The sequence below is a fragment of the Erpetoichthys calabaricus genome, chromosome 6, assembly GCF_900747795.2.
Source record: "Erpetoichthys calabaricus chromosome 6, fErpCal1.3, whole genome shotgun sequence".
NCBI classification, from domain to species: domain Eukaryota; kingdom Metazoa; phylum Chordata; class Cladistia; order Polypteriformes; family Polypteridae; genus Erpetoichthys; species Erpetoichthys calabaricus.
In genome coordinates, this window is record NC_041399.2 from 46,130,421 (window position 1) to 46,153,295 (window position 22,875).

Sequence of the window (22,875 nt, forward strand, 5' to 3'; positions counted from 1 at the left end):
AAGGACTCTCAGACCATGAGAAAGAAAATCCACTCGTCTGATGAGACAAAGATTGAACTCTTTAGTGTGAATGCCAGGTGTCACGTTTGGAGGAAACCAGGCACCGCTCATCACCAGGCCAATACCATCCCTATAGTGAAGCATGGTGGTGACAGCATCATGCTGTGGGGATGTTTTTCAGTGGCAGGGACTGGGAGACTAGTCAGGATAAAGGGAAAGATGACTGCAGCAATGTACAGAGACATCCTGGATGAAAATCTGCTCCAGAGCGCTCTTGACCTCAGACTGGGGCGACGGTTCATCTTTCAGCAGGACAACGACCCTAAGCACACAGCCAAGATATCAAAGGAGTGGCTTCAGGACAACTCTGTGAATGTCCTTGAGTGGCCCAGCCAGAGCCCAGACTTGAATCCGATTGAACATCTCTGGAGAGATCTTGAAATGGCTGTGCACCGACGCTTCCCACCCAACCTGATGGAGCTTGAGAGGTGCTGCAAAGAGGAATGGGCGAAACTGGCCAAGGATAGGTGTGCCAAGCTTATGGCATCATATTCAAAAAGACTTGAGGCTGTAATTGCTGCCAAAGGTGCATCGACAAAGTATTGAGCAAAGGCTGTGAATACTTATGTACATGTGATTTCTCAGTTTTTTTATTTTTAATAAATTTGCAAAAACCTCAAGTAAACTTTTTTCACTTTGTCATTATGGGGTGTTGTGTGTAGAATTCTGAGAAAAAAAATGAATTTAATCCATTTTGGAATAAGGCTGTAACATAACAAAATGTGGAAAAAGTGATGTACTATGAATACTTGCAGGATGCACTGTATATTGGGCTGGAAAATCCATAATAACACTAGTATTGTCGGTGAGTGAAGGGATATACACTGTATTTATCAATTTAACCTTTCACCTTACCCTTGAGGCCACCTTGTCCTTATATATGCATCAGAAGTCAGTAGCCTTGATTGTATGACTCTGATCAATATCTTTGTTTTGAACAAACATGCCATTCTTAACCCTGCAAACTCAATCCTACAGTGTGACTGCTAAACAAAGTGCTCTTTGCTTTTTGGTAAATGAAAGGTCATTTAGTTCATGACGTATTGTGAACTTTCATTGTTTATGTGATGGTTAATGTTTTCAATATTATAATGTATTCATTATTAACTGGGATCAGGGTTAGGAGAACTACCTCGCGAATTTTGGGTCCTGGGTGTAAATGCCCCTTCTATGGCGCTGTCTGTGTGGAGTTGGCACATTCTCCTCATGTCAGCTTGGGTATTTTTTTTCCCACAGACTCGCGGGTTTAATTTATTGGAGATTCCAGACTGCCTGAGGGGTGCTTTGCAATGTTATTGGAGTGGACACCGACAGACTCTATGCCTTGCGAACCTGAACTGAATCAGGGAGACTTTCCGAATGGTTTAATATCGTTCTATGCCACCTGTGCACCCAGCACCCATTTAGCTCTTTGTGTGGATGCCAAGATGCACACACGCTTTGTCTCATTGGAAAGGAATATAAAAGTGATGCACGAATGTGTCTGGTGACAAGACTGCGTTGCGAATGTTATTTTTTGTCGGGCAAAATGTAAAGTCTTCCCCTTTAATTCGAGATGGAACAAATCATTTAAGTTGCCAGGGAAGAAGAGACGGCTGCACGCTCGTTGCGTTCTAGTAAAATAACGTCACGCACGTCTGATCGCCGTTTAAAAATGTTTGCAGCTTTCTTAACACTCTGAGGACTGTCGCTGTAGTGTAGCGTGACAGTCGCGACGTATGCGAGTGGACGAGGGCAATTTTTCCTGCTCGTCTCTCCACCCCCCGCCTTTCTATGATCTCCAAATCTTGGTAGGGATTGCTGACAGCGGCGATTGAATTAGCGCTGCGGGACTGAAAGAGGCGGCAGTACAGCGTTAACCGCTGGGTAGCGGGGTTGCCAGTGTATTCAAACAGACGCGCCGGCTCTTGTCTTCTTGAGTGACAGGCACGCAGGTAAGGCGATGACGATGCATTTAGTATTCTTGTGAGTGCCTTCGGGAAGGGTTATCTTTTTCTTCTTTGAACGATATGATCGTGTGGCATTTTGAAAAGCGTAGCGGTGGCATGGGCTTCGCACCGCTGCAGAGCTCTCTTCGGCTTCGACGTGGACCTGCCTGTCTCACGGGTGACAGACAGTTGCCTTCTGTCTGTTTTTACTTGTTGGTGCTCTCGCTATGCGTCACATTGTCCCTTCTGTGTTTTATATATCGGAGAAGAATGATTTACGTGTGAATCGAGTGTGTCGACTGCCTCAACCATTTTAAGAAAAAGGGGGATGGGGGTGAGCTTTCTATGGAGGAGATCTGAGCTCATCGCCGCCAACTCCACCATGCCCGAGTCGAGTCCAAATTGCAAGGACAAGCACAGAACAGCTGCATTTTGTACTCAGTTCGGTATGCATCACGTAGTGTGGTCCGTCCTCAGAGGACGTGCAAGGAACGCAAGTGCCACCGGCTAACAATGCGAGGAAGTTTTCTTTTACTGTTCCTGTGTCGAGATAAAGGCAGTGCGAGCCGCTATGCAGTGAAAGCTTTGTGCACGATCGAGTATCACGAGGAAATACCGTAAAGAGCCGGGATTGTGGCCTCGGAATCGGGAAGCCAATGGTTCTGGGGTCGCGTCCACCTTGGCAGGCGGGTGTACCCTGTTGAACTGTAGCTCACCATGGTGGCTTTGTTTCAAACCACTGGAATAATTCGTGCGAGAAATCGAATGCCGCTGAAAACAAGAATTTTGTTTGCAGATCGTCTTTGCAGCATTTTTCTATATTGTTAATTCCATAATGAAAATGGGTTTTATTGTTGATAGGTAAGCTTGCAAAAAGCATTCGAATGTCTATCCATTCATCTCAGTGTGTGTTACATTACAACCCATTAGGTCTCATTCCCACTACTAGCCATCCAGCAAAGGCACAATGTGGATAGAGCAGGAGCCAGCCCTGGACTGGAGACAGCTTATATTGCAGGGCATATACAGTCCTCCCATAGTGACAGTCATTAGGTTGTGGGGCAAAGAAGAAGCTTGCAGCAGGAGCCTTCTAAAAACACAAGAAGAATATGCACACTGCAAGCAGAGGGCACCTAGGCCAAGTACATGGGCTTCATACAGATGCTCCATAGAAAAGCACTATATAAATGTAAAGAATTATTATTATTATAGTACAGATGATGAGAACAAGGTGGCAGTATTTAACAATTTGCAGCATCATGCATCATTTGCCAAAAAATTACAATGAAGCATAAGCTGATGGTTTTTTACAGTTACTGTATTATGCATATATTGAGAACAACTCATAAAGTATGTGCTGTAAAGATCTCGGTCATCCTGCTTTTCACACTCTTCTTACCTTCTGGCAAACGATAGAGGACCATTGGTACTTGTTCCAGTAGATTCAGGACAGTTTCTACCCACAGGCCGTAAGGTATCCGAACAGCCAAGTACTGGTTGGAGATAATATGTGTACATCTGTGTGTGTATCTCCAGCATTCATACTGTATATCCATTTTCTAAACACTCTTATCCAGTGCAAGCTCACAGGGGAAACTGAAACCTATCCCAGCAAGCATCAGGTGCAAGGCAGGGAACAGTACATACATACAAGGGAGGTCAAAAGTAGGTTTACAGTTGTGAGTATGTGAAACACAAAGTTTATTCTTGTATTATTAATTTATTATGTATTGCATTATTTATTTGTATTATTTCTTTTTCTTATTATTATTAAATTGTGCTTGAGTGTAGCAATCAATAACCCGCATGTGTATTTGAAACACAAAGTTTATTCTTGTATTATTAATTTATTATGTATTGCATTATTTATTTGTATTATTTCTTTTTCTTCTTATTATTAAAGTGTGCTTGAGCTTGAGCAATCAATAACCCGCATGTCTTTTTCCATATGAACTGTAAACCTACTTTCTCCCACCCCATATATATATATATATATATATATATATATATGTTGCATGCTATGAATGCTTTTAATTTATTTTTTGTATTATATTTTTGTTGACGCTTCTGTGGAGACATGCCAGTAAGAATTTCATTGCATTATGTGTATGCATGACAATAAATTTGTCATGACATAGTCAAAAATAAGTCTTCATACATGGGGGGGTTTTGGTGGCAATTCAGCCAGGAAGCAGTGTGACATAGCAATACTACATGCTTAATTTATATGTAGTGAACATATATTTACGATAAAACCCAAACCTGTACTGTACAAAGTGAAAAATTGACTGGCAACATTCTGATTTTTTGAAATGCTCTTTAAAATGTCCAAAACCAGAAGACTTTTTATACATTGGAAGCGGTATAGTCAAGAAGCACTTTGAAGCTGTGACACTACATATAAGTTCATGATGATTTGGGTCAGCATGCAATGGCAAAAGGAAAATACAAATAAAACATACTTCCACATTGGGAAAAGACAATATAAAACTCGGAAACACAATGTTTCAGCTGTACAAGTACCACCGTTTTTCCAATAACACTCATGCCTAATATATAGTAAATGTGTACTGTAAATTCCTAAATATGTAGAAAATGGAAAGAAACATATAATTGCCAGCTTTGTCAATCTCTGTATTTTTTTTGAAGTGTTACTTTAAAATTATATATCTGGTAACTTTACAGCACATTACAGTAACTGGCAACTTTAAATATTGTATATCCACATCTCTGCTTCCTTACTGTCTTCTTCACTGTTAGCATACCTCATGCTTACTGGAGTAAATAGTCAGATGCTTCATATGTGACAGTATTTTTTTTTATTGTTCATCAATTACACTAGAGATTTGTTACTACTATAATTTCTTAAGATTTATATTCATTTCACCATGCAACAGTTGGCTTTATCTTCTGCCAGACTGTAAAAAGTAACACATTGTAATTTGTGTGGGTTAAAGCGTGTCCTCCCAGTATAATATTCTGAAGGCACTCGGAAGTTTTAACACTTTCAAATTTAGTAGCTGATTAAACCAGTTTACCTAGAGCTAAGCAAAAAAGGGGGACAATTTCAAAAGCTGGACTGCACCCCAAAGAAAGTGCAGTTCAATAGGCCAGGATTCTCAGCAGAATGGTCACTGACAAAGTTTGGTCAGTCCAAGAATTTATATTGTTGTAAAAACCTTCTCACTTGCTTGAGATTGCAACATATTATAGGCTATTTTGAGAGAGAGGTGGGGATGTCCTGGCAAGAATAAATATATCTAACCTGGAAAATGCATTAGAAGCATTTGAACGTCTTCCCAGGGGTGTAACTCTTTCCTGGAATTTCTTGCCATTGATTTTTTTTTCTTTAATAGTAATTCATAAAAAAACATTTTGCTAGATTTTTTGTTATTATCAGTAATACATTATAAATGATGATTAAGTGGAAATTAATGTATAAATAAATTTAGTCATGTATATTTTTAGTTTAGATGTGCATCCTTGCCTTGTTTGTTGCCTATTTATTTATTTATTTGCCAAAGTCATAAAAGCCTCAGTCTTGGTCTACTGCCAATACTGCATCATACTGAATTTGGTTTCCCTTATGTTTTCTGAACCATGTCAGACTAGCTTTGGCCTCCACCTTGATAGTAGATTTAAGAGAATAGCCTGCTGAATTATGTGAAAGGATGTTGTTTGGCTGCTAAAGTCCATCAGGAATACAATGATGAGTTCACATTATGGCTGACAGTTCTTTGGCTCAAAGGTATAGTACAGACATTTTGAAGGGATATTGATAATTTAAATGCACAGAATGAAACTTTGGGAGGTTATTTATACTTGTACACATTTGGTAATGGAGACTTGAATGGGCATATTTTCAAACTTAGTTTAACAACCCATCCCTGAGTCCGATACTGCCTGGAAATTGTCCCTCTCTCAACTCATTCCATATTGAAAATGTATGAAATGAATGGCTGGGTGATTATTTTTTAGTCTTGGCTTTTTAATGGAAAATCAATTAATTTCCACACAGAAAGACAAATGGACAAAAGATCACTTTGATAATTTTGTGACCCTGATCGAGTCTCTTAAATTCTCCCTGGCTCAGTTTGTATTTACATGTTTATTACAAACTTCAGTTCTAGTGGTTTGTGGAAGTAATCCAAATGTAATAAAAATAGAATGTATATATTTTATTATTTTTATCTTTGAAAAAAATCAATTTTAATTTTGTCACCTTTCGTTGAACACAGCATAGTCACAACTGAACAAAGCCTGATGAAGTATAAATTTAATACTTAATTGGTCTTGTGGACAGATGAGACACCCGCCTTCATCCGTCACCTCAGGGGGCTGCATGGTAACTTGATCAGGTAGTGGTGGCGCAGAGCACCACCTCAGAAGATCGTAAAAGACAGCAGAGAATAATGGGGATTAGTACAAATTGAGGATCTCAGAAGAATACAATAATTCTATATCCATACAGTCTATTAGGAATACAACTAAAATGTACTGTGAAAAAGCCAAAAGATTCTGGCTGCTGTATTCTGTACTAATTGCAATCAATTGACGTCTTTCTTAGGTAGTCCTGTTAGGAGTGTATTACAGTAATCGAGTTGAGTGAAAACAACATTTTTTAGCATCTTGTAAAGCTATAAGGTCTAACTATTGCTATATTCCTTAACTGAAAAACCGTAGTTCTCATAATAAGGTTAAAGTTTTGGTCAGAGTCAATGATTACCCCTAAATTCTTTAGTCCGCCTTGATTTTTAAACCTAAGGAATCAAGTTTATTTCTAATGCCCTCGCTATATCCATGTTTACCAGTCACTAAGATTTAGTTTTTTTTTTTCCTTATTTAGTTTGAGAAATTTACTCTCCATCCATTTGGAAATACTGGTAAGTCATTGGATCAGAAAGCCAGCAGCATCAGGGTCATCAGGCGCTATAGAAAAATACAGCTGTGTGTCATCTGCATAGCTGCGGTAGCTCACCTTGGGCTTTGAGATAATCTGGTCTAATGGAAGTATGTAGATTGAAAAAAGCAGCGGGCCCAGAGTAGATCCTTGTGGTACACCATATACTCTATCGTGTATCTCCAAAGTACAATCACCACAACTAACAAAACAAAGAATTTTCTACATGTTAAGTAAGACTTAAATATTTCTTAAGAAAGTAAATGCACAGTCTGTGTAATCTGTTTTTCAGTAATGTTCTTCTCTGAAGACAGGCTCAGTCCACAGAGATAAACATGTATTTGTTTGTTTGGTTCACAGCTTTATCCTGGGCAACCTACTAGTTTAGCATACTGAACCTGTATTTTCATTCAAAATACAGTATATGTATAATTTAAAGATACCCTTATCCAAGACTACTCACGCATTCAGTAATCTGAGACCTGAAAAGGAAATACACTGAATTGGTGGTGGGAATTAAATCAGGCAACTATAGGCATAGCATTGTGAAGATTTATATTATAACAGAAATTGAACTAACTTAGGTGTTATGTCCATCTAAGTTTTGCTACCATTGTAGATAATTTAATAAAAAAAAGCTCTCTAAACTAAAATAGTTAACACAAAAATAATCTTAGTGTAATTAAATGCCAGCACACCAAGCTTTTAAATCAGAAAGCCAAGAAAAAATTAAAGTGTAAAATGAAGGACAAATGAATTGCAAACTATAGAATGTGTAAGAAAAGTCTTTGGTCCTTCTCTAATACTGTTCAGATATGATGGGTGTTCAGGCAATTTGACAAATAAGAAATCCACACTGCCTTGTAAAATTCTGTCTTATGTTAGTTCCACAAATTGTATGATGTTGTTATTTAAACAGTAAGCTAAATAATATAAGAATGCAGACAAAAACACACCTGATTCAAAATCTAATGCTGAATGAGAGTATGTCACTTCTTGTGCATACCACTGCATATCAGTCCTAACTTTATAACAACAGAAAAATGTGCCAGCGATTACCAAAATGAACAAAACTCCTTGTTCTTCAGATCCAATTACAACTAAATTTCTGATAAAAACCTGAGTATGCCTCTTGCAGTTCCCATATGAAATATAATTAACTCTTTTAGGGCCAGTTTTTTTTTTCCTTTTGTCCCGGGGCTAAATATTTTTCCAAAAAACTCTGAAAAACACACAAAGCAATAGTTTGACACATAAATCAACATAAAATACGTATTTATGACTAATGTCACTCCCCTACCCCTACAGCAGTGGTCTCAAACTCTGGTCCTAGAGGGCCACAGTGGCTGCAGGTTCTCATTCTAACTCTGTTCTTAATTAGTGCATTGTTTGTGCTGCTAATTAATTCCTTTTCTTTTCATTTTAATTGACTTATTTTTTTTAAGATTTGTTCCCCTGAATTTCTTTATCGTTCCTCTGAATTGCTTAATTTCTTTCCTTAAATGGCACACAAACAGAAATGAAACATGAAGTGAGTGAGCCAACAGAAGAGCAACTAAGTCAAGGTCTCAAACTCCAACCAATTTCACTCCAACCAGTTGCTTAATTAGGACCCAATTCTTGTTGTTGATTAAACCCGTTCTTTAATTCCATGGCTTGTTGCTACTCTCATTGTGCAATGGCATACACTTCCAAAATTATTATATTCTCTTTTCTAAGAGGGCGGTTAAAATGTTTTGTGGACCTGAGCAGATCAACATTCCTGAGACCTTCTTTCTTTACTATCAGATATTGTATGATGGACACAGTTTGCTGGTCGTGTTTTAGCTCATTTTATATCTAATTATTATTTGACTGCTAATTAAAGAAAAAGTAACATTTGAGGTGTCTGAGTCTTCAACAACAAGTCATTTAAAAATAAGTTAATTAGCAGCAAAAACTGGTCACTAATTAAGAAAAGGGTTAGAATGAAAACCTGCAGACACTGCGGCCCTCCAGGACCGGAGTTTGAGACCACTGCCCTGCATTACAGTAGGCATATCAGCTAAACAAGCGTGTTTAACACTGTAGTCAGCTGGGGACCAGTGGGCTGAAGCAGGTACCTGTCTTTTGTTTTCATTTTCCAGATTGTTTGCATCAAAATCTGAGTTTGATAAGTGTCTGTGTAGTCCTCCTAGGCGAATGTTGCCATAGGCTCATCAGCTGAATGATCAGCTTGGGGCCAATCAGCTGACACGGGTACCCGACTTTCGCTATCAATACCCAGATCCCTTGCATCAAATTCGAAGTTCAATAGGTCAAGAATCCAATTCAGCAGTAATTCACAATAAATAAATAAATAATACTCGCTGAGTATTTTGCTTTGCACGTTCGCTTCACTTTCTTGCCCAATGTCTATGCCATTCTAGATTTTTATTTACTCTACAGTACTCCCACACACACAGGGATTCGACGTGGAAAAAAAAAGAAAATCCTCCTTCATTTTTATCTTATAATAACAACTAATGTGAAAAAAACTGTTTGTTTTCCTCCATATCACTACCTAGAAACAGATTAAATGCAGTCATAGACATTCTAATATCTTTCTGATTACAGTGAATTATATTTCTTATTATAGTAATGATACTTTCAAATTTACATGACTTTTTTGAGAACAACAAGATGTGCGGACAGTATACACAAAGTGTGAGATACAAGCTTGACATTTACAAACATTTCTCACCAAATTAATGACTGTGGCCCAGAATAACAAAGTGGAAGTATGATTGCCCTATTCCTTTTTGAGCATGCCAAAATGAAAATGACCAAAATAATACAGAAGCCAAATAGATTTGAAAACCTTCTAGTACATACCATCCTTTCCATATAGCCCTTTTAGCTGCTGATAGCAGCACCATCAGCAAGCAGCTCTTTAAAAGTGTGTAAATTTCAAAATTGTACTAAGATGGTGTAAGAAATTAGGCAGACTATGATAAAGAGCTGGGGCACCACCTGGTGACCCTCCATAATTGAAAGTGGAATATAAGCAATATAGTAATCCCTCGCTATATCGCGCTTCGCCTTTCGCGGCTTCACTCCATTGCGGATTTTATATGTAAGCATATTTAAATATATATCGCGGATTTTTTGCTGGTTCGCGGATTTCTGCGGACAATGGGTCTTTTAATTTCTGGTACATGCTTCCTCAGTTGGTTTGCCCAGTTGATTTCATACAAGGGATGCTATTGGCAGATGGCTGAGAAGCTACCCAACTTACTTTTCTCTCTCTCTCTCTCTTGCGCTGACTTTCTCTGATCCTGATGTAGGGGGATTGAGCAGGGGGGCTGTTCGCACACCTAGACGATACGGACGCTCGTCTAAAAATGCTGAAAGATTATCTTCACGTTGCTACCTTCTGTGCAGCTACTTCCTGAAGCGACATGCTGCACGGTGCTTCGCATACTTAAAAGCTCGAAGGGCACGTATTGATTTTTGCTTGTTTGTTTTTCTCTGTCTCTCTCTCTCTCTCTCTCTGCTCCTGACGGAGGGGGTGTGAGCTGCTGCCCTCAACAGCTTTGTGCCGCGGTGCTTCGCATACTTAAAAGCCAAACAGCCCTATTGATTTGTTTGCTTTTCTCTATCTCTCTGACATCTGCTCCTGAAGCACACTCCTTTGAAGAGGAAGATATGTTTGCATTCTTTTAATTGTGAGACGGAACTGTCATCTCTGTCTTGTCATGGAGCACAGTTTAAATTTTTGAAAAAGAGACAAATGTTTGTTTGCAGTGTTTGAATAACGTTCCTGTCTCTCTACAACCTCCTGTGTTTCTGCGCAAATCTGTGACCCAAGCATGACAATATAAAAATAACCATATAAACATATGGTTTCTACTTCGCAGATTTTCTTATTTCGCGGGTGGCTCTGGAACGCAACCCCCGCGATGGAGGAGGGATTACTGTAATTGCAAGAAATGTCTTTTTAGATAGGAGGTCCCCAGTGAACTGATTTCCAAGTGGCTGAACTTCCTGTTATATGTCCTTCTGGCAAGAAGAGGCAGGCCCAGGTGGACAGACACCAGAGTCAGAGATGTCACAGCTGTCAAACATCCAATATGCAGAGGAAGGAAGAGAACATGCATTAGAACACAGTGCCAAACCCTGGAGTGGTGGGTAATTGCAATCACCAGAGCCTTAAGTTGTCCCCTATGTGCACACACTTGACAAGTCCTCATAATAAAGGGCCAGAGGTTTGCAAAACCTGCCATACTGTTGACAGTAGCATTTTATTACATGGGCTTGATAATTACATTAGGTTGTGAGGTACCATTCATGTGTTACAGGTGGGACTTTGATAATGGCGATTTTGGATTATGGCAATTCCACAGATATGAAAAAACTTATGAAAACTATAAACCATTCTTTTCAACTGAATGTCAATTAATTTGTATCTTGTGATTTCTTTTCTTTTGGTTTACGAACAAAAGAAACCAGTTTGGATGTGGATTGATATATGTAGCAGCCATTGCTAACAGACTGTAGTAGTACCCGACATTATAGACTTTGTCACTATTGTGTGCTTTTGTGCACATGTGTTACTGAATACTGTATAACCGCAATAATCTCGATCGTCCAATGCCTGTTTAACTGACAAAGACGGCTGCTTCTGATTCCCAATGCCTTAAGAGTTGTCACAGCCTTTGGCAATCACTCAGTAAAGACAGCTTGTCTCTGTTGACGGTTCATTCATCAGTCCTGGGATTTTGTGCCCTCATTGTGCCTTTTCCAACTGTGAAGTTGTTTATCATTAAAAAGAAATCTTGAGGATGTTTAAGAATCAGGTTAATGTACTGTACATATTTGTGGTCAATTTTAAATTATTACTTGTTTGTGATTTTAAAGTACAGTACATTAACTTCATTGTCATTTTATTAATAAGCATGAAATGTTTTTCTGTAACATAAGTAATAAAGAATGATGCATTTTAGGATACTACTTAATGGACAAAATTGGGTTATTAATGTCAACAATAACATAACTCAGGGCCTGATGTATTTAGTTTGTTTTTATTGTATTGTTAGTTATCTTTAAGTACAGATATCTGACAGCATCATACAATAATAAATGTCTCTGCATTTCAACATACATGAGTATCCTGAGAGATAGGTCAAGGAAATTATTTGAATCTCCTGGTTTGGCACTGAAAAAGTATAAATAGTGTTTTTAGATTCCCTATGTACAATGATTAATTTTAACTAAACAGTGTACAGGAATAGCCGTGTCACACTCATTTCTGCTATACAAGACAAGATTATGTTTAAACTACCTAAGTTGATTGTTGCTTGGAATCTTAAGAGATTCATCTCTGAAATCAGAAATTCCTTTCCTCTTGTGTAGACATATGCTAAGGGGTTAATGTTTCAATCTGTTTTTAGCTGAAAGAGGGCATGCAATTTTGGATGTTTTTTTTACTACTTTAGGGTGGTTATTGTGGTGCAGTAGTTATCACTGCTGCTTCACAGTTCTAGGCAGATAGGCTTGATTCCCAGCATGGTTATTCTGTATAGAGTTGGAGCCTTTCCTCCTGTACAAAGGGGTTTATTCGATGGTTACTCTAAATTTTCTCCCTCATATCAAAGAAATGTATTAGAATAACTGGTGACAGCTTTGGCTCTGTAAGAATGACTGTAGATGAATGTGTGAGTATGGCCAGCAATGAACTGATACTTTTCTATCACTAATGTTAACCATGCTGTAGCTACCTGCATCTGGGACTCACAAAACATTATTACATACCAGTAACGGCGCACTGCACGATAACGTGCAGTGAATACACTTGACTTGAACATTTATAGTTTTCATCCTCTTTCTTTCTGTGTACGTTTACCATTCGTTTGCTCAGAGGTTGATGTGCTTGTTGCTTCCTGAGCAGCTCTTCTTGTCTCCACCGTAGCGGCCCGCTGCTTCTCTTCTTCCGTCGGCATCTTTTCGCGTTAAAACTGATTAGTTAGTTTTTGTGTTGCAATTACTTAGTACGTTTTTCTTAATTTTTCACTTAAGCTGGCACTTAAGACTTCAATCTGCCTCAAAAATGATTTAAGATATGAATAGGTAGGGGAAGTGACCGTGAAGGTGGTAGGGAATGAGAATGGTGTACGTACGCATGCGCTGCACGGCCACCCTGCTGCGCGCTGCAGAGAGTTGATTTTTATTACTCTTTTTATTTTATTTTATTGTAGAATCATCACCCTGAAAGCGGATAGTAGACGTCACGTAGTATATGTGTACCAAATTTCAGGTCAATCGGTAAAACAGTTTGCGAGCTACAGGTGATTTAAAATCCTGGACAGACAAACGAACAACCACGGTAGCATATTCTATAAGAAGATATAGTTTACTTGGCAACAATTTTTTAAGTTTTGGAATGCTGGGAAATGGCCTTTCTTAGATATTACTTTAAGATGTTTTCTTTTGATTTTTAGAGACATTTACATTGTATTTTATCCATCCATCCATCCATTTTCCAACCCGCTGAATCCGAACACAGGGTCACGGGGGTCTGCTGGACCAATCCCAGCCAACACAGGGCACAAGGCAGGAACCAATCCCGGGCAGGGTGCCAACCCACCGCAGACATTGTATTTTAGTTTATTAAATTTTTTTTTTGTTTTGCAATATTAAAAAGTACTTCTAATTTAATGTTAAAATTTCAATGACAGAAAATTGCCCTCTCTTCAAGTTTTACATGTGTGGCTAATATTTTGATTTTGAAGAGTGAGAGCCACTCACTATATATGTGATTCTATATCCAGATATCCTGTAGCTGGAAATTCAGTTTATTGTGTGGTTTTTAAAAGTTGCTTTTAAGCTGAGTGGGAGGGTGTGGATTACTGTCTTTTTTGTCAAAGGGCACAGGTCTCTTACACTGTTTCTCAAGAAAAACTGCTGCTTCATGTAATGTGTACAACTCCTTATTTTTTCATTTAACACTTATGAGAGAGAGTGGAATTCAAAACTAGGCCTTTTGAATTAAAAAGGGACACGCACATGATGTTTGCAAGGCACAGCTTTTGTGGGAAATCAAGTGAGGATTAATTTTAATAAAAGGATGGGAAGGAAAAAATCTTTTTAGATGTTTGAATACTGCATTTTCCACTTTTTCCAGTGTCCAGATTGGTATTTGATTAGTTAGCAATACTGTATGTGTTTTTAGCACATTATTTAGCCTTTAACTGTTATAGAATTAGGAAAGTAAATAGCAAAATTCTCAAGGAAGTCAATGATTACAATTGTTAGGTTGACAAATAATTGTCAAGTAGAACTCTTGACTGACACTTCCCTAGCTTTTTTTAATTGCAGATAGGGAACATTTTTTATTTAGGATTTTTTAGGATACCCTGTTTAATTTTATGTGAAAGCTCTAAACAATGCATAATTGTACAAATGGTCTTATCAGTTTCTACAAGGTTATTATTTTTATGCAGGCAGATACTGGTAGCCAATGCCATTCAGAAACGCCAACTGCCTGGTAGTGCAAGCAAAGTCATACAGTTCAAAAGACTTTAGTTGCATTTTTTAATTTTCCAGTTTATTTTTGAGGTTGAAGCCACAGGTGTTTATTTTATACACATCTCGAGTTGTAATTGTGTGCAGACTAGTAAAAAATTGTTAGACTTGGTTTGGTTGCTTTGGTTGGATGGATAAGACCTTGTCACATTTGATGACTTTTCCAGGGAATTTCTGTTGTTGCCTTCTTTAATGTAATCTTAATGAGTCAGAAGCAGTCGGTGGTGTGCTCCTATCTAGCTATTGCCTAATGCACCATGGCCAGTGACTGACTCCAAATAGTCCATGACTCATTCAGATAAAATCAGAAAGGATTTTCTTTAGTTGAAGGAGCATGTGAGAGCTGACAACCAATTCATACTAATCTGGAAGTACAATACATAATACACTGATCAGCCACAACATTAAAACTGCCTAATATTGCATAGCTCCTCCTCATGCTATTAAAAACAGCCCTGACCCATCAAGGCATATACTCCACAAGACCTCTGTGGTATCTGGCATCAAGTGGTTAGCACTGCAGCAAGTCCTGTAGGATGTGAGATGGGACCTCCATGGATGGAACTTGTTTTTCCAGCACCACCTATAGATGCTTGATAGGACTCAGATGTGGGGAATTTGGAGGCCAAGCCAGCACATTGTGTTCTTCAAACCATTGCTGAACATTTTTTTGTTTGTGTGGCAGGGCGCATCATCCTGCTGAAAGATGCCAGTGCCATCAGAGAATACCATTGCCATGTAGGAGTGTATGTCATCTGAAACAGTCTTTACATAGGTGATAACGTGTCAGTGTAACATCCACATGCATGCCAGGACCCAGGATTTCCCAGAAGAACATTGTCTAGAGCATCATACTTCCTCAGCTTGCCATCTTCCCTTAGTGTATCCTGCCGCCATCTCTTTCCGAGATAAACGATATACACGCACTTGGCTCTCCACATAATCTGAAAGAAAATGTAATTCATCAGACCAGGACACCATCTTCCATTGCTCCATAGTCTGCTTCTGAAGCTCGCATGCACATCGTCAGTATGTTTGGCAGTGGACAGGGATTAGCATGCGTGACCGTCTGTGGCTATGCATCTATGGCTACACAGCAAGCTGCGATGCACTGTGTATTCTGACTCCTTTGTCTCATGGTCAGCATTAAGTATTTCAGCAATTTATGCTACAGAATCTGTTCTGGGGTATCAAACCAGATTCTCTCTATGTGCATCATTGAGCCTTTGTTGCCCATGACTCTGTAACCAGTTTACCCGTTGTTTGTTCTTAGACCACTGTTGGTAGGTACTAACCTCTACACACTGGGAATAACTGGAGACATTTGCCTTTTTAACTAAATTATTTACCACAGGAGCTGAAGTCTCGGTTTATTTCTCCAGCAGCAAAGAGAAGTCAAATATGTTCCTTTTAATGTGATTTTAATATAGGTTTACTGTTTGGTATTTTGATATGAATATGGTTGGTACCTATATTTATGTACAGGGAGGATCCTTGTTACATTTTTGTACTCACTTCATTCTTTTTCATAAATTCCTTGCTTCCAGAGCATCAGCCATTTCTGTAGAGTCACAAGCAAAAAGACCTTGGTTTGAGTATTTCATCTGAAAGCCAGTGCAAGGATGTTGTGACTTTTTTGAAGGTTACAGTAATTCTTTAGTCATAACAGAATTTTAGTAAAAAAAAAAAACTTGTGGCATCAAGCTTTATGAACATAAGAATAGATAGATAGATAGATAGATAGATAGATAGATAGATAGATAGATAGATAGATAGATAGATACTTTATTAACCCCAATGGGAAATTCACATTCTTCAGCAGCAGCATACTGATACAATAAATAATATTAAATTAAAGAATGATAATAATACAGGTGAAAAAAACAGACAATAACTATGTATAATGTTAAATATTAACGTTTACCCCCCCTGGTGGAATTAAAGAGTCGCATAGTTTGGGGGAGGAACGATCTCCTCAATCTGTCTGTGGAGCAGGACAGTGACAGCAGTCTGTCACTGAAGCTGCTCTTCTGTCTGGAGATGACATTATTTAGTGGATGCAGTGGATTCTCCATAATTGATAGGAGCCTGCTGAGCGCCCTTCGCTCTGCCACAGATGTTAAACTGTCCAGCTCCATGCCAACAATAGAGCCTGCCTTCCTCACCAGTTTGTCCAGGCGTGAGGCGTCTTTCCTCTTAATGCTGCCTCCCCAGCACACCACTGCGTAGAAGAGGGCGCTCGCCACAACTGTTTGATAGAACATCTGCAGCATCTTATTGCAGATGTTGAAGGAAGCCAGCCTTCTAAGGAAGTATAACCGGCTTTGTCCTTTCTTGCACAGCGCATCAGTATTGGCAGTCCAGTCTAATTTATCATCCAGCTGCACTCCCAGATATTTATAGGTCTGCACCATCTGCACACAGTCACCTTTGATGATCACGGGGTCTATGAGGGGTCTGGGCCTCCTAAAATCCACCACCAGCTCCTTGGTTTTGCTGGTGTTCAGGTGTAGGTGGTTTGAGTCGGACCATTTAACAAAGTCATTGATTAGGTCTCTATACTCCTCCTCCAGCCCATTCCTGATACAGCCCACGATAGCAGTGTCATCAGCGAACTTTTGCACATGGCAGGACTCCGAGTTGTATTGGAAGTCCGATGTATATAGGCTGAACAGGACCGGAGAAAGTACAGTCCCTTGTGGCGCTCCTGTGTTGCTGACCACAATGTCAGACGTGCAGTTCCCAAGACGCACATACTGAGGTCTGTCTTTAAGGTAGTTCACGATCCATGCCACTAGGTATGAATCTAATCCCATCTCTGTCAGCTTGTCCCTAAGGAGCAGAGGTTGGATTGTGTTGAAGGCGCTAGAGAAGTCTAGAAACATAATTCTTACAGCACCACTGCCTCTGTCCAAGTGAGAGAGGGATCGGTGTAGCATATAGATGATGGCATCTTCCGCTCCCACCTTCTCCTGATATGCAAACTGCAGAGGGTCAAGGGCGTGTTGAACCTGTGGCCTAAGGTGGTGAAGCAGCAGCCTCTCCATGGTCTTCATCACATGTGATGTCAGAGCAACAGGCCGAAAGTCATTCAGCTCACTAGGACGTGATACCTTTGGGACTGGGGTGATACAAGATGTTTTCCAAAGCCTCGGGACTCTCCCCTGTTCCAGGCTCAGGTTGAAGATGCGCTGTAGAGGACCCCCCAGCTCCGATGCACAGACCTTCAGCAGTCGTGGCGATACTCCATCTGGACCCGCTGCTTTGCTGGCACGAAGTCTCCTCAGCTCTCTGCTCACTTGCGCTATTGTTATTATGGGTGGGGATGTTTTTCCTATGCTGGTATCAGCAGAAGGATGTGTGGAGGGTGCAGTACTCCGAGGTGAGAGTGAGAGTGGGTTAGGGTGGTCAAACCTGTCAAAAAAGTTGTTCATTTGGTTTGCTCTCTTCACATCTCTCTCAATGGTGGTACCCCGCTTCGAGCTGCAGCCAGTGATGATCTTCATCCCATCCCACACTTCCTTCATGCTGTTATTCTGCAACTTCTGCTCCAGCTTTCTCCTGTACTGCTCCTTCGCCGCCCTGAGTTGGACTCGGAGTTCCTTCTGCACGCGCTTGAGCTCATGCTGATCACCGTCTTTAAAAGCCCTTTTCTTCTGATTCAAAAGGCCCTTGATGTCACTTGTAATCCATGGCTTGTTGTTAGCATAGCAGCGTACTGTTCTTACTGGAACTACAATGTCCATACAGAAGTTGATGTAGTCAGTAGTGCAGTCAACAACTTCCTCAATGTTCTCATTATGAGATCCCTACAGGATATCCCAGTCTGTAGTTCCAAAAAGTTCTCTCAGAGTATTCTCAGCCTCCGGGGTCCACTTCCTGAATGATCGTGTGGTTACAGGTAGGACTCTAACTTTTGGTTTATAGTGAGGCTGAAGCTGAACCAGGTTATGATCTCCTTTCCCAAGCGCAGGCAGCGGGGTGGCGCTGTATGCGTCTTTAACGTTTGCATACAGTAAATCAATAGTCTTATTTCCCCGGGTGTTACAGTCCACATACTGGGAGAATGCAGGCAATGTTTTGTCCAGCGTCACATGGTTAAAGTCTCCAGCGATTAGCACAAGCGCCTCAGGGTGCTGCGTTTGTAACTTAGCAACAGCGGAATGGATGATGTCACTCGCTGACTCCACGTCCGCCCGAGGAGGAATGTATACAATAACAACAATGACATGTCCAAACTCTCTGGGCAAATAGTAGGGACGTAAACTTACGGCCAACAGTTCGATATCCCTTCAGCAAGTGGAGATTTTGACGTTAACATGTCCAGAGTGACACCACCGTGTATTAACATAGAGAGCGAGTCCTCCTCCTTTGTGCTTACCACAGGTACTTGCATCTCTGGCCGCTCTAACTGTGCTAAACCCGGGTAGCTCCACGTTGGCATCTGGGATGGTGTTATTTAGCCACGTTTCGCAGAAACACAACAAACTGCATTCTCTGTAGGTCCTTACATTTTTCACCAGCGCAGCCAGTTCATCGATCTTATTTGAGATTGAGTTTACATTCCCCAGAATCACAGAAGGCACCGAAGGCTTGAAAAGATACATATAACCTTAATGATTCAATTGGCATTATTTTATTTTTTCAGTTCAAGTATTAGCAGTGTATACTTAGGCTACACACTTTTGATTTTTATACAAGGGTTCTACTAACCTTCATTGTTAACTGCGTACCTACTAGCCATTTTTCCTGCCAAAGCATGCTTGAAATACACAACACAAATGAAACAGACCACATCAAATTGAACTCTTAGGCCTTTAGAATCTAGAGACACCAGAGCGGTGTACTCTGTGCATCACTTTCTAGTTGAATATTGACTTCCTTATGCTTGTTTATGTTATGTAGTTACTCAGAAGCAAAATCATTAGTTAGACATGTAAAAAGTCCTTCTAGAGACATTGTTTTAGGCAGAGCCAAATATTTACATTAATATGGATACAGTAACATGGAATTGTCAGAATCAAAACTAACCTGATGCTACATTAAGAGCAAAGGGAAGGTTTAACCACTTAAGGCTGGTATTTAGCTACATGTTCAGAGGTGGTTACTGTTCCATTGTATTGCTGCCTACCCATTCATTCAAGGTACAGTGATCCCTCGCTATATCGCGCTTCGCCTTTCGTGGCTTCACTCCATCGCGGATTTTATATGTAAGCATATTTAAATATATATCGCAGATTTTTTGCTGGTTCGCGGATTTCTGCGGACAATGGGTCTTTTAATTTCTGGTACATGCTTCCTCAGTTGGTTTGCCCAGTTGATTTCATACAAGGGACGCTATTGGCAGATGGCTGAGAAGCTACCCAGCTTACTTTTCTCTCTCTCTTGCGCTGACTTTCTCTGATCCTGACGTAGGGGGATTGAGCAGGGGGGCTGTTCGCACACCTAGACGATATGGACGCTCGTCTAAAAATGCTGAAAGATTATCTTCACGTTGCTATCTTTTGTGCAGCTGCTTCCTGAAACGACATGCTGCACGGTGCTTCGCATACTTAAAAGCTCGAAGAGCGCGTATTGATTTTTGATTGAAAAACAAACTCTGTCTCTCTCTCTCTTTGTCTGCTCCTGACGGAGGGGGTGTGAGCTGCCGCCTTCAACAGCTTTGTGCCGAGGTGCTTCACATACATAAAAGCCAAACAGCCCTATTGATTTGTTTGCTTTTCTCTATCTATGTGACATTCTGTGCTTCTGACGCTCACTCCTTTGAAGAGGAAGATATGTTTGCATTCTTTTAATTGTGAGATGGAACTGTCATCTCTGTCTTGTCATGGAGCACAGTTTAAACTTTTGAAAAAGAGACAAATGTTTGTTTGCAGTGTTTGAATAATGTTCCTGTCTCTCTACAACCTCCTGTGTTTCTGCGCAAATCTGTGACCCAAGCATGACAATATAAAAATAACCATATAAACATATGGTTTCTACTAAGCGGATTTTCTTATTTCGCGGGTGGCTCTGGAACGCAACCCCCGCGATGGAGGAGGGATTACTGTATCTCCATGCTTTAATTTGTGATTGATTGGACACAAAGCTGACCTGGAAACATTTGGCCCTAGCAAGGAATCAATTCTTGAAAGGAGGCCAGTGTCAATATGTGTATACCATCATTTTAGTACATCCTTGATGTCTGTATCCTTGAACGAGACAGGTCACCTCAGATCTGTTTTGGCTAGGCTGTTTCTTATACTTAGGTACATAGCTGATTAAATCTGAGCACTTCCATTTACTTCCTTCCAGCAACTAGCATATGGACTAACTGGAAATTGTAGGAAAAGGTATGTTTTTTTTCTTTTCTTTTCAAATAAGCACACGAGACACATGAATGTATATATTTATATGTATATCAATATGTATATATACACATGTTTGTATATAAATAAAGCACATTTATAAATACATGTCAGTTTGATACATAAAAGGTATCACCGTAATTATTTTGCCTCTCTCCAACATCATAGGTCAAATAAGGCCAATGCTATTGACTGTTGCAACTTTCTAAATTTGATTTTGTAAGTATAATTATTCTTTTGTTTCAGTATTTCTGTATTGTTTGACAGTGGGTTTGTTGCAGATAAACACCTATAGTTGAAAGCCTGAATGTTGTAGCTAGTGCTCCTTTGTTTCAATGTTGCAGTGTTCCTTGTTGAATAATATAGCCAATTTTCCTGTAGTGCTGCTGAATGCCAGCCTGTTTACTGCACTCTTCAGATAAGGGAGGACTGCCTTCATATTGGGAGTGACAGCTTTAGACAGGTTTTTGTCTGTGCAATATGCGTAATATTACCTATACACAATTATTTTTTTAATTTTCAGTTTAGAATCATGAAGCAGTTGATGTTCAATAGGAGGTCATCTTGCATCCAGGGCAAGTTGGATAGATTTTAGAGTTGTTAACATGTCATTTGTAATTGTTTTAGGCATTGAGTTTTCAGAGGGGGAATGAATGCATATCAAGTTAATAAAATAACTTTTTTGTTCCACAGTATTAAATCGAGATCAGTCATAATGTGAAAGTGCTTATTGCATAACCTAAAACATCATGCAGTGGCACACTGGCTACCACTGCTGACTTACTGATCCAGTGTCTTGGATTTGAATCCTGTGTCAAGTAATTTTCTGTATGGATACAATGGTCTGCATTTTTTTTTCCAGGTGATCCCGTTTTCCTTCCATGTCCTCAATAATGCTTTGCTTAGATCAATTGCCATTTCAAAATCGCATCTGTGTAAATGTGTTTGTGTGTGTGTGCAGGTGTGTGTGTGTGAGCAGACGGGTGGGCGGGCCCTTTAATAGACTGGCTTACTGTTTATAGGGTTGTTTCCTGCCTTGTGCCTAGTGCTGCTAGAATAGCCTTCAGACCTCTCATGACACTCAAGTGGATTTAGGCTGGTTTGAGAATGTTATAAAATACATTGCCTTAGCCTGAGAAAAGTTAGACTAAAAGCACAAGAATTTATATTTTACTAGTTGATTACACAGTGGCTTCGCTCACTGAGTGCAAGGGAAAAAAAATAAAATGTAGTCTATAAGTTATTAAACAGTAAAACATTAACATTTAAGAAGTAAAAATACATTGAGCACTACTGGAGTGGTTTCGGGTAAACTACATTTTAAAGGCGCTATAACACAACAGGTAAGTAGTAGATCCCTTGTGAAAGGTGCTACATGACCGCTGTGGTATAGAAATTAAATTTTCTATATGATCGTACAAATTTTTGCCTGACAACTTTGCAGTGCATGCCTGTGATTTACTTGTTAAAATAATTAATCACAAAAGCAACCTTGAAAGTTGTGGGGTTTTAGTGACCCGAACTTACCTAAAGGGACAGTAAGTAGTTGTGTAGGGCAATTTACAAACAGAGTCCTGCTTTGATGGCGCCGATTACACTCATTCGCAAAGATTTCCACTCTCCCAGGAGCCGACGGGGGACTTGAAGTGTCACAAACAGTGCTAGAAGAGAGGACGCTGCCTGAAACTGCAAAGCTCTCGACTCAGCGGAGCAGCCCGACATTCCGCGCCTCCCAAGGTCCACTTTGTTCTCACAACCCCTTGCCGCTGAAGGTGGTCTCGTCTTCAAATTGTTTACAGCTCGGTGCAGTTAAAGTAGAAAGATGCAAAGCTGTTTTCCTCATCTCTTCTACTATCAAGTACTGCCAACTAAAAAAAAAGTTACAATGTGGCAGTTTCAGCGACAGTCACGTGCACGAATAAATAAAACTTCTCTGTCAGAACGCGCCTAGCGGCGGACGGCTCAGCGCTGTAGTCCAGACAGGAGTGGTGGGAGAGGGCGACGTGGGGCGCACACAAATGATAACAATTCGTAAAGACGATATAAAAATGGCGTCCACAAACGAAGTGATTAGTTCCTGTATTATAATATGTTCTGT

The 22,875-nt window shown here is 39.9% G+C and overlaps 1 protein-coding gene across 4 annotated transcripts in view; it reads left to right on the forward strand.

Annotated features, from left to right (window-relative positions):
* Window positions 1-1,645: 1,645 nt before the first annotated feature.
* fam110b (family with sequence similarity 110 member B) overlaps window positions 1,646-22,875 on the forward strand; it is a 177,867-nt gene continuing 156,637 nt past the window's right edge. For all 4 annotated transcript variants that reach the window (XM_051929069.1, XM_028803550.2, XM_051929071.1 and 1 more), the window contains exon 1: window positions 1,646-1,994. The gene's annotated coding sequence lies outside the window, so the exon portion shown is untranslated. The remainder of the gene's footprint in view (window positions 1,995-22,875) is intronic.